Consider the following 11,891-nt stretch of genomic DNA (forward strand, 5'->3'; position numbering starts at 1 on the left):
GTTCAGAGATTCCCAACTCATTGTCGGACAAATTACGGGGGAATTCGATGCCAAGGAAGACACAATGCGGGCTTACAGGGATATTGCACTCCCCCTTGCTTGCCTCTTTAACACTTTCCACATCAAGCATATCCCTCGGGCGAAAAACTCCAAGGCAGATCAGATGACCAAATTAGCTTCTGCAGACCAGTCAGACCTCAGCCATGGTGTTCGCCTCGAGTACCTGGCCTACCTTGCCATTTCTCCCAACCAGCAGCAAGTCCACTTCCTCCAAAACGAACCTATTCCATTGGCGGCCGACATCTTTCTATTTTTGACAAAGGGAGAACTGCTAGACGACAAACAGATGGCTACCAAAGTCAGGGCCAGGTCGTCCAACTACATTCTCATCAGCAGCCTCTTATACAAACGTGGCTTTTCACGTCCATACCTGCGATGCCTCAATCTTGTTCAAACGACCTACGTAATGAGGGAAGTCCATGAGGGTATATGTGGTAATCATTCGGGTGCCAAGTCACTAGCCCACAAAATACTTCGCACCGGTTACTTCTGGCCTACTCTTAATCAAGATGCCACTGAATTCGGGCTTAAATGTGATAAGTGCCAACGCTTTGCCAACATCCTTCATGCTCCTCCTACAAAACTGATCACACTTTGCAATCCTTACCCATTCGCCAAATGGGGGATCGACTTAGTTGGCCCATTGCCCACCAGCCGAGACCAAACCAAATTCGCAATCTTCGCTATTGACTACTTCACTAAATGGGTGGAGGCGGAACCCCTTGCCACAATTAACGAGCGGAACACAACCAGATTCATCTGGCAGTCGATCGTGTGCTGATTTGGCATCCCTCAAGCCATCGTCTTCGACAACGGCAAACAATTCGACAATGCCAAGTTCAGGAAATTCTGGGCAGAGCTTCAAATCCAGCCATGCTTCTCTTCCTCAGGTCATCCCCAAGCCAATGGCCAAGTTGAGGTTACCAACCGTTCTCTTCTGAAGATCATCAAAACTAAGTTGGAAGCTACTAAGGGACTATGGGCTGAGGAATTACCAAACGTACTCTTGGGCTACCGCACTACTGTCCGAACCCCCACTGGGGAGACCCCCTTCCGCTTAACATACGGCGCTGAGGCGGTCATCCCAGTGGAAATCGGTCTTGCCACCCCAAGGGTTTTGCACCCGAATCCGGAACTAACTGAAGAGCTGCGTCGGGCAGACCTAGACCTGATTGAAGAGCTCCGAGAGACCATTGCTGTCAGGCAGGCCTCATATCAACAGAAAATGAGAACACATTACAACCGCAAAGTCCGACTGAGGAAGTTCGTTGTGGGGGACCTTGTTTTGCGCGAAGCAACTCTTGCCACCAAAAATCCGACTGAGGACAAGCTAGCAGCCAAGTGGGAGGGACCTTACGTTGTTAAGGCCAGACCTCGTCCATGTACGTACCGACTTCAAGACATGGAAGGCCGAGACCTCCCCCATCCATGGAACGCCGAGCACTTGAAGCGTTATTTTCAATAAAAGCCCCATTTTTGTATCGATCCATTGCTGTATTTTCTTTTTGACAATTTCAACACTTGGATGTCTTTGTCCTTTTCTTACATGATGTAAATTTGTGATCAATGGGCTACGCTTTAAATGACAACAATCTTATATCTCAATTATCTGCGTGGAATTTGAATAACACCCTGCTTGCAGCCTCAGCTCGACTGAGTAACTTAAAACCTCAGCCAGACTGAGCACGAAGGGCTTAGCCAGACTGAGTTACTTAAAGCCTCAGCCAGACTGAGTACGAAGGGTTCAGCCAAACTGAGTTACTTAAAGCCTTAGCCAAACTGAGCATGAAGGGCTCAGCTAGACTGAGTTGCTCAAAGCCTCAGCCAGACTCAGCGTGAAGGGCTTAGCTAGACTGAGTTATTTGAAGCCTAAGCCAGACTGATTTAGTTATGGCTCAAGCCAAACTGAACACAAATGAAGAGCTAGGCTAAGGCCATTCTTACAACTTCATGATTGTGGCATAGTTGCCATACTTAGTCAAATTCCAGGTCCATGCTTTTACGCCTCTTAACATTCTTTACATTTTTTAACTTTCATTTCCCAACCCACATGATTTAACATTTCAAAACTCTCACATTTTAAGACCTTTTCACTCTCACATTTTCTCAACACTCCCATTTTAAGACCTTTACTTTTCAACATTTTCATTGTTAACATTCTTTGCGTCATAGTTTTCCCACAAGTTCGATTGGCTCCCTACTTCTCAACTTTCCCTACAATTTATACACAAGCCTTATCTGAAATGACCATTCCCATTCTTTTCAGATCTACCAGAAATAAAGACAATAGTATGAAAAACATAACTCATAATTTTATTTACAAAACTTATACATCAATTCATTACAGAAATTACACGCCCAACATGAAATAAAAAGAAAAAAAAAGAAAAAGAGAAGAAACAAAACAACAACAAAAATTCTATTTACAAATTTTAGTTACATTAATCATTCCTCCTTGCTCGAGGTAAGGTCTTCTTCGTCAATCCCCTTATCCAGGGGGGTCTGGGCAACGACGTCCTCATCTATATTCACACTGCTGAAGTCTAAGTTTGGGAACAACTCTTCCGCTTTTCGTTTGAAGGTCTTCCAGCCGCTGTCTCAGAACTCAGCCATCTTATGTTTATAAAAATTCGACCGCTGGAAACTTTGGATCACTTCTTCTTCACTCCTGCTTCCAACGGCCGCCCTCAACAGCCCAGCCCCCTCATCACCCTCTCTTTCCAAGCTCCTGGCAACTGCGGCATCGATGGCTATCTGAAAGTCAGTCGACTTCTTGAATTGTTCCACTGCCGCCTTGCACAGGTCGGGATACCCCGCCCTTTCAGTCGTCAGTCTAGCCTGCTCGTCCGCCAGCGCTTTCTCCAACGTAGCGATTTTCTGATCTCCTTTTTTTTTTCCTTGATCGATTGCGCCCGTAGATCTTCATTACAGGCTATGGCCTCGTCCCACCTTTCGTTGGCGACGATGTAGGCTTTCTGAGACTCTTCTAGCTTCTTCTGCTCGCCAGCCAACTGCAACTCGAGCTACACCACCTTGCAGCGTTCCGTCTCCATCTCTAACTTGGTCGCAAGCAGCTCAGCATTAGCACGGTCTGTAGAATAGCCCTGCACTATCGCTAACACTTCCATCTTCTTAGTTTTCTGGGCCTTTTCCAGCCCCTTAACACACGCACTCCGCGCGGTCTTCCTCCATCCTACAGTCGCCCTCCTCAAACTTTCAAGTTGGGCCTCCACCTCCTCCAACTTTGCCTTCAGTGGCCTAACTTCGCCTTTTGTAGCCGCCGCCTTGTTCAGTAAGGCTCCTGCTAAGGCCGTCGCCTCCATCTGGGTCAAGCACAACCCCCTTAGTAGTTCGGCCTCTGTGAAACTGGCCAACGAACGCACGGCCGCGTCCTCTACCACCCCCAAAAGCTGATCGGCAGCAGTCCTGGCTTCGCTTCCTTCTCTCTCTAGTCGCCCGGACACTGCTGGAGCGTGGTAAATGGCGGTCTTCAACCTGATCCTCTCTCCTTCTCCTTGGGGCTCAAGACCCCCCACGGGCTGTTGTTCTGCTCCCTGCTTAGGGCCAGTCACCCCACCTTCTACTTGTACTTCGGGGCCCAGGGTACTCTCCATTCCCTTTGCTGTCCCCTCCAACCCCACTTCGGGGGTCGCCTCTACCATCCATTCCTTCATCTTTTTCAACACTGGCTTTTCCTCACCCTTGTCTATTCTCTTCTTCTTCTTTCTCTTCAACACAGCTTCTACCTCTTTGTTGCCTCTTTCCTTCAAAGGACCCACTGGAGGCGGTCGTGGCTCAAAACCACCCAAGTCTTTTTCCTTCAGCAGCTTCGGGCGCGGGCGGATTCTTTCCCTCGCGATCGGCTTCGGTAGACGGCCTAACTGTGCCTCTTTGTATTTATTAGCCTTGGCAAAAATCGTCTTATCCTTCGCCTCCTGCGCCCTCGTCCTCGCCTCTAACTCTGCTGGCGCGAGGTCCCCACCGATCGGCTGCGGCCCTAGCCCCGAGGCAAATAAGGCTGAAGATTGAACGAGGTCGTCCCACTTGGCGCCCTCCTTCTCCCTCCATGCCTTCACCTTCTTCACTCTCTCCTCTACTTTTGTTCCCAACCTTGGGTCCACTGACTTGGTTAGCACCCTCCATACCGTGCGCACTCCTGCCCCCCGTTGGCTGACACATAGAACTACCGTGGTCTCCACCCCTTCACTGACGACGGCAACCCCGCTACCAAACCCTTCCCTGCCGTCGCTTGCAAAGTGACCCAAGTCTTTTGTTGGCCTGAAGCCTTGTAACATGCAAAAAACTCATCCACCGTCATGGCAGCCCTCTCGTTCGCCCGTGGCCACGCACTCGCACAGGCCAATACAATCTTCCACGTGTTGGGCATCAATTGGCCCGGAGCCACCTCCAGCCGATTCAAAACGTCAACTACTATTCGGGGAAGCAGCAACCTCAACCCTCCCTTCAACGCCTCTTCGTAGAGGGCAAACGCCCCCGGTCGAGCATCGGACGACCTCTCCTTTGATGTCGGCAGTTTTAACTCTATTTCCGCGGGAATCTGATACTTCCCGCGCACCTCCTCCAACTCCTTCGCTGTAAAGGTCGATTTGTCAGCCTTCGTGTGCCAATGGTTTGGCTCTACTTGACTGATTGGCTTCACCGCCGCTATCAGTGTGGACGAGCGGGGTCACCCCGCTGGCTCCTCTTCGCTCCCTACTCACCTCTTCGTCCTATATTGCTCTGTCAGGTCCACTGCGTCGTCGTCACCCAACGCATCTAGTCTCATGGTGGGCGCATCCTTTCAAGACATCTCTCTGGTATGCTTGCGTATAGCTTCAGACGCTGGTGCAAGATAGTTCACAAAAATGTTGCAAAGGCGTATCACTCGACACAAAAGAGTTTACTTTTGGAACGTTTTGATTTTTTGCAAAAAGATAGGTAAAGCGAATAACACCAAAAGCTCAAGATTTGCCTGTATTCCAAGGGTCATAATTAAATTTCGCCAGTTTGAAAATTTTCAAAAATCCGCCAAAATCGTCTTTTCAAACACCCTATATTGACCTATCGCTTCATTTCTTACTCAACACCTAACCTTCCCCATTTACGAGATTCCGCCATGTGTACAACCACGATCCACTGCCCCTTTTCCTTTCCTTGTTTATTCCACTTCACTTCACCACGTACCCCGCCGCTCCTCGAGCTTCGCGCACCGCCACTCACCCTTCGCGGCCGGCCCTCTTTACAGTCGGTCTGTCTCCTCGATCACCCTTCGCGGTCGGCCCTCCTCACGGTCGGTCCCTCCCTTCGATCACCCTTTGCGGTCGGCCCTCCTCATGATCGGTCCCTCCCCTCGGTCACCCTTCGCGGTCGGCCCTCCTCATGGCCGGTCTTCGCCTACCTTCCGGTCGGTCTTCGCCCCGTCGATCTCTCACAACTACTGTTTTCTTCTTTATTCCCTTCCTTGGACTAAAGTTGTACTTGGGAATAGGGGACTACTGACACGGGTAAGCCCATAAAGGGTATAGCCCACCATTTAGGGCCCAATACATAATTCAAATACCAAAGTCCAACGTTGCTGGAGCTCAACATGGCATTAAGAACCAATGATATCTAAACAATGATATCTAAACACGTGACAAGAGAATGACAAGCCACATAAGCAGAGAAAGATCTTGCAAAGTTATTGCACTGCACATCAACCATTAATGAAGTCCCTTACAGCATTTATGGCGATAACCCTTCCCCGTCGAGACAGAACGACCTCACCATGAACAAGGAAAGCTAGAGCTTAGACTTTCGGCCAAGATGACAGGTCGAAAGGGACAACGAAATGATTACCAGAGGATATAAGCAGACGTCGAAGACAGGAAGAAGGTTAAACTTTTCTATCACTAATGTATCTCTATTTTCCACCTCTCTTTCTAACTTGCTCGTCGGAGGGTTAACTAGGGGACTCCCCGTTCCCCGTAGAACTCTTGTGCAGGTCTCTCTGTAGGCTTGGTACGTCGGGCACTGGTTTGGGAAGTGTGGATCAGTCTGATCCGTTCCATCTGGAACACGCTGTATCATCACATATGTTATGCTAAATTTTGAAGCTAAGTTTTTCTTATAATTTCTGTTAGATTGCTTGATATACATTGCTGGGTTCATTTCTTAACATATATCTAAGGACAATTGGAGATTGAATAATTTTATTTGTTTATTTTTTGCCAAGCAATAGAAGAATCTCTAATCCCTTGATCCCATGTTTTGAACCATCACCCATTATCAACTGAGGTCTTTTCTTTTTAGTCCATCCCCAAGCCACGAAACTGATAGATCACTGGTAATGTTGCAGCTAGGTTGAAGGCACGTATTTTAAGGTTTCATAATTACTCAAAGTTCTCATTTTGGTACTGCATGTAGCCTTGCTAACGTATGAAAAGAAATTTTTTATGCAATTTGAAGAGATCGATTGGTTAGTCTTCAATTTCATTGTTCTTTATTATTTGTGCTGTTTAGCCGGATCTGGAATGAGACTTGGTTGGCAAACTTTTTCTACAAACCTTGCAACTATGAGTTATTTGTCAAGCAATCCCTCAATATGGAAATGGCTATCATCATGGCAAGGGTAGGATCATATCTTTTCATTTATGAATTTTGCTACAACTTTATTTCTTCTTTCTTTTGTCTCTCATATGTGTATTCAATTCCAAGTGTAAGTTAATGGAATGAGTTATATAAAGTGATTATGCCTCTGTTTGGGAAGATGGATTAGGTTAGATTTGAGGTTATTTTAGTTATAAAAAGATAAAATAGACTTTTTAGTCTAATAAGATAAAATATCACATCTAACTTATAATTATTATATTCTTTCTTTCACAAAAAGTTAAAAAAACCAAAAATTCCTTCCCAAACGAAACTTTTTAGCCCCAAACTAAAATAACCAAAAAGTCAAAAAGTTAAAAAACTACACTTTCCAAACGAACCCTATATAATATTATAATTATAATATTATATATGAATAATAGCGTAATATCACTATTATATTTAATTTTAAAAATTACAATAAATTTTAAGTAATTTATTAAATTTTTTAATAAATCCCTCACATAAATATAAAACCACACTCATATAAAAAGTTTAATAAAAAATTTAGTAAACTATTTAGTATCTTAGCATGACTCATTAATTTTTACTCCCTTTTAACATATTTTCTTCTTTAAAATGCCACCAGCCCATAGAACATTTTTCTCTCTAACTTTTCTCTACTCAGCATATAAGTAATTGATGACAATGAAAATGAAAACCCACTAAGAGAAGAGAGAACAAAGCAAAATTCAATGCACAAACTTGAGAGTCCATAGATCAACAACACACATGTCAATGGCAGAGCAGCTCAACGTTGATCGCATGGCTTGCATGCGAGTGTTAATCGATTCTTGTTCTCACTGATGGAACAAGATCACACACAGACAAATCAAGGAGTAAAAAAAAAGTCAGCCATGGAAGCTAAAGAAATTTAGGAGACTTTTCCATTCTCTAAGTTTTGGGTAACATTTCTCATCATTGAGTTTAATTCTTAAGATGATTTACTTTTTCTGATTCTCTATCTTAAGTTTTGAATCTGTGATTTGCAGTGGAATTTATCGAATTTGGTCATTATGCTGAGGAATAGATATAGAGCAGTGACGACCAAGCAAACTCTAATGGCGGACCAGAGCTCTCTAGCTTCTCTCCCCCTAAATCACACCATACCCATTTCTTCTTTCTTTGGTTCTCCAAGGTTTTTCGATGGGTTTCAAGCAATGGGTTACTCTGAAACTGAAACAATGAGTCATATTCCTAGTTCAGTTCCTGACATCAAACCATTCTCCCCTGTTGGCAACCAATTCCCCAACAATTTCTTAGGAAACAAACACTCTTAGGAAAAATTAAACCCGAAAGGAATTGGTCTTTCATAGTACTTGTATGTATAATTAGCTTGAAATGGATCTTTTGTGCCGATTTGTTTTATAATAACTTTCAACTTACCACTAGGCAATATTTTAACTTTATTTCATCTTGGAATTGAAATATTTTTGCATATAGAGAAGCATGAATTGATCCAGTGTTATGTTTACCTAAATTTAGTCAATATATTTAATATTTTTCATCTTGATTAGCACAATTTAAAAAATAAAAATAAAAAAATGATGCTATAACGGCGTTTTTAAACGCCACCATAGAATATTGTCAACGGGTATATTTTTAAAATAGAAAAGATCTATCACGACGTTTTTAAAACGTCGCTAAATGTGGTGTTATGTCAGTGTAGCGTCATGCAGCACATTTAGCGGCATTTTCAAAAACGCTGCCTATATTAATATAGCGACGCTTTTAAAAGCGTCGTAAGGCTACAGTGACGGAAATATTTTCGACGTTTGATATTAAACATTACAAAAACAATTAGCGGCGTTTTTGATAACTATGACAGCATTTTTTAAACGCCATTGAAAGCTTAATTTCCAGCAGTGAGTAGAAGAAGAGTGGAGGAAAGTCGTTGTCACCATGAAGAGAAAAAAGTGATCACCCTCTTCTTGTCCCCCGTTGCTGGCAATTGTTGCCGACTGAAGAGACTTTTGGGGTCTAAAGTGACAAAACAAATAACCACATAACATTTGTAAAACTAGAAGATATTTTTGTAAACTAATCACACATTCATTTTTTTTTAATATCAAAAATAAATAAATAAATAAATTATAAAACCAACACTCTCTTCTTCATTAATATTAGATTCTTCATTTACTATTTATCTCATGATATTTAAAATAAGCACATAACATTTATGATTTGTGAATTAGCATATATTGTTTATACCATTAACAACTTTTGCAGAAGAACTAAAATATTTTTATACATAAATAACCTCATTATGTAAACTACGGTACAACTATTTTCATTATTTATTTATTTTTTAAATTCAAAATGCATTATACCTGTATTTCATCCTACATATGATTTATCCAGATATTTAGAGATCAAGTACATAATTTAGTAATATCCAGTTGGTGTTTGACACTTAGAGCATGTTTGTTTTGAGGGATAAGGGTGTGGGATTGGACTATTAGTCCCACCGGATTAATAGTCTATTATTTGTTTACAAAATTTTGCTCCGGATTAATAGTTCCCCGGACTATTAGTCCCACAAATATGGGACTATTCTATCCCATGGGGGGTGTGAGATAGAAACCATGGGATTGGTATCTTATGGGATTATTTGGTGAAATGTCCATTTTACCCTCCATGCTAGTACTTAGTAAACAATTAGAAAGGGTAAAATAGTCTTTTGAACATTTATAAATTATTTTTTTAGTGTTGTTAATTTAAAATTATATATTAAATAAAAAAATTAAATTATAAATTATAAATTAAATTTAATTAAAAATAATAAATTAAAAATTATGGCCTTATAAATTAATTTTTTTTAGTGTTGTTAAAAAATTAAATTTACATATTTCTCTAAAATTATTTTTTTAGTGTTGTTAATTTAAAATTATATATTAAATAAAAATTATAAATTATAAATTAAATTTATTTAAAAATAATAAATTATAAATTATGGCCTTATAAATTAAATTTTTTTAGTGTTGTTGAAAATTTAATTTATATATTAAATAAAATTATTTTTTTATTGTCGTTAATTTAAAATTATATATTAAATAAAAAATATAAATTATAAATTATAAATTAAATTTAATTGAAAATAATAAATTAAAAATTATGGCCTTATAAATTAAATTTTTTTAGTGTTGTTAAATTATAAATTATAGATTACAAATTTAAAATTGTATATTAAATAAAAATTATAAATTAGAAGGATAAAATAGTCTTTTGAACATTTATCCTTATCCAGTCCGTCTAACCAAACATTGGATTCATTAAAAATAGTTCAATCCAGACATCTAATCCCATAACTAAACAAACATAGGATACAAATCCAGTCCAACCAAATAGTCCGGGGACAATGTATCCCGGGATTAACAGTCCGATGGATTACAATCTCCTCTTATTCAGTCCGTCCAAACAAACGCACCCTTAGTGACAATGCACTTTAGTCTACTAACTATGCCTCTGTTTGGCAAGATAGTTTTCAGGCTTTTTTGGCTATTTTAGCCACAAAAAACAAAATAGGCTATTTTAGCCATAACAAACAAAACATCACATCCAACCTATAATCATTACATTCTTCTCTCACAAAAAAAATTAAAAAAGCCAAAAAGCCAAAAAGTCCTTCCCAAACCAAGCTTTTTAGCCCAGGCTAAAATAGCCAAAAAAACCAAAAAGCCAAAAAGCCAACCTACTTCCCAAACCAAGCCTATATGGAGTTATTTACATATTTTTAAATACTAATAACAAGCAAACTGTACATGAAATAAACTATAAAGGATAAAATAATATCTGCTCAATTTTTATACTGAAAAAGAGATTTTAGTGTTAATATTAAAAAGTAATTATACATCGTTATGGTGTTGCGTTTTTTGTTTGATGAGGTTAAGATGAGTTTTTTAGCCTATTCAATAACAACTACTAGTGGAAAATTACAAAATTTAAAAATTTTGGGACCTTTCTAAATTTTGAAGCCTAAAGCACCAGTTTTAGTTGTCTTACACTCAAGCCGGCTCTGCCGACATGGTCGCCTTTAGCGATCCTCAGCCTTGTCCACAAAACAAACCAGGTTAGTCAACTTCAATACATATTCATATTCTTAAAAATTATTTGAGATTAACCCATTACGTAAATAAGTTAAATTTAAATATATTATAAAACCTCGTAGGTTCTTAATGTAAATTTGAACAATCCATTATTTAACTCAATAAGTATATTTACATTACAAAGAATCAAACTAATCAAGCTCCACTTGTGTTTTGTTCTTTAAAAACTAATTCGTGATTGGCTCATTATATAAACAAATTAATTTTGAAACACGTTTTCAAATTTGTTAAATTTTCAAAAATAAGTTTAAACAACTTACTACTCTACTCAATAAATATATATGTATTATATAAAATGAAATTACTCAAGTTCAACTTATTAAAAACTCATTACAAATTGACTTTTTATATAAATAAGTTAAATTTAAATATATTTTAAAATTCATTAATTTTTAAGTCAAATTTAAAGAATATAACTTGACTCACCAGTCTCACCTCCCTCATTCTCTCCCTCTTATTCTCTTTATTTGTGTATATTATGTAACTATTTGAATTTATAATTTTGTTTGTTGATGTGTCACGTGCATGTAAATAGGTGTAATTTCTATTATTAATTAAACAAAATTAAATTTCAATTAATTTACACCCATCAAAACGACAAAAATGTTAGTGCCATGCAATTTTCCAAATATTTTATATAGTGGTGTTTTGAAAAGTTAATAACGAGGTAGTTTTTTGATTTTTTTGATTTTTTAATGACTCTTTTAACTAAAAAAATTAATTTTTTTTGTTACTTTTTTAATAAAAAAAATTAAAAAATTAATTTTTTACTAATTTTCAAAATTACCCCACAATCTTAACAAGAAAAGGGTATATTTTCTCGGAAAATATGACAAGAACTGGAGTAATTATTATTTGGTCCAAGGTATTGACGTGACATTTTCATAAAGAATAATATTAAAGATTTTAAAAATTTTATTAAAATTTTTATCAAATATTTTATATGTATAAGACTCTTATAATATGAATTCAGTGTAAATCTCACATTCATATAAGATATTTAATAAAAATATTAATAAAATTTACAAAATTTCTTACATTTTTGTTTCACAAATCACCTCACACAAATGAATGAATTGAACAAATTTTCCAAGAATC

The sequence above is a fragment of the Camellia sinensis genome, chromosome 6, assembly GCF_055761805.1.
Source record: "Camellia sinensis isolate YWXY chromosome 6, ASM5576180v1, whole genome shotgun sequence".
NCBI classification, from domain to species: domain Eukaryota; kingdom Viridiplantae; phylum Streptophyta; class Magnoliopsida; order Ericales; family Theaceae; genus Camellia; species Camellia sinensis.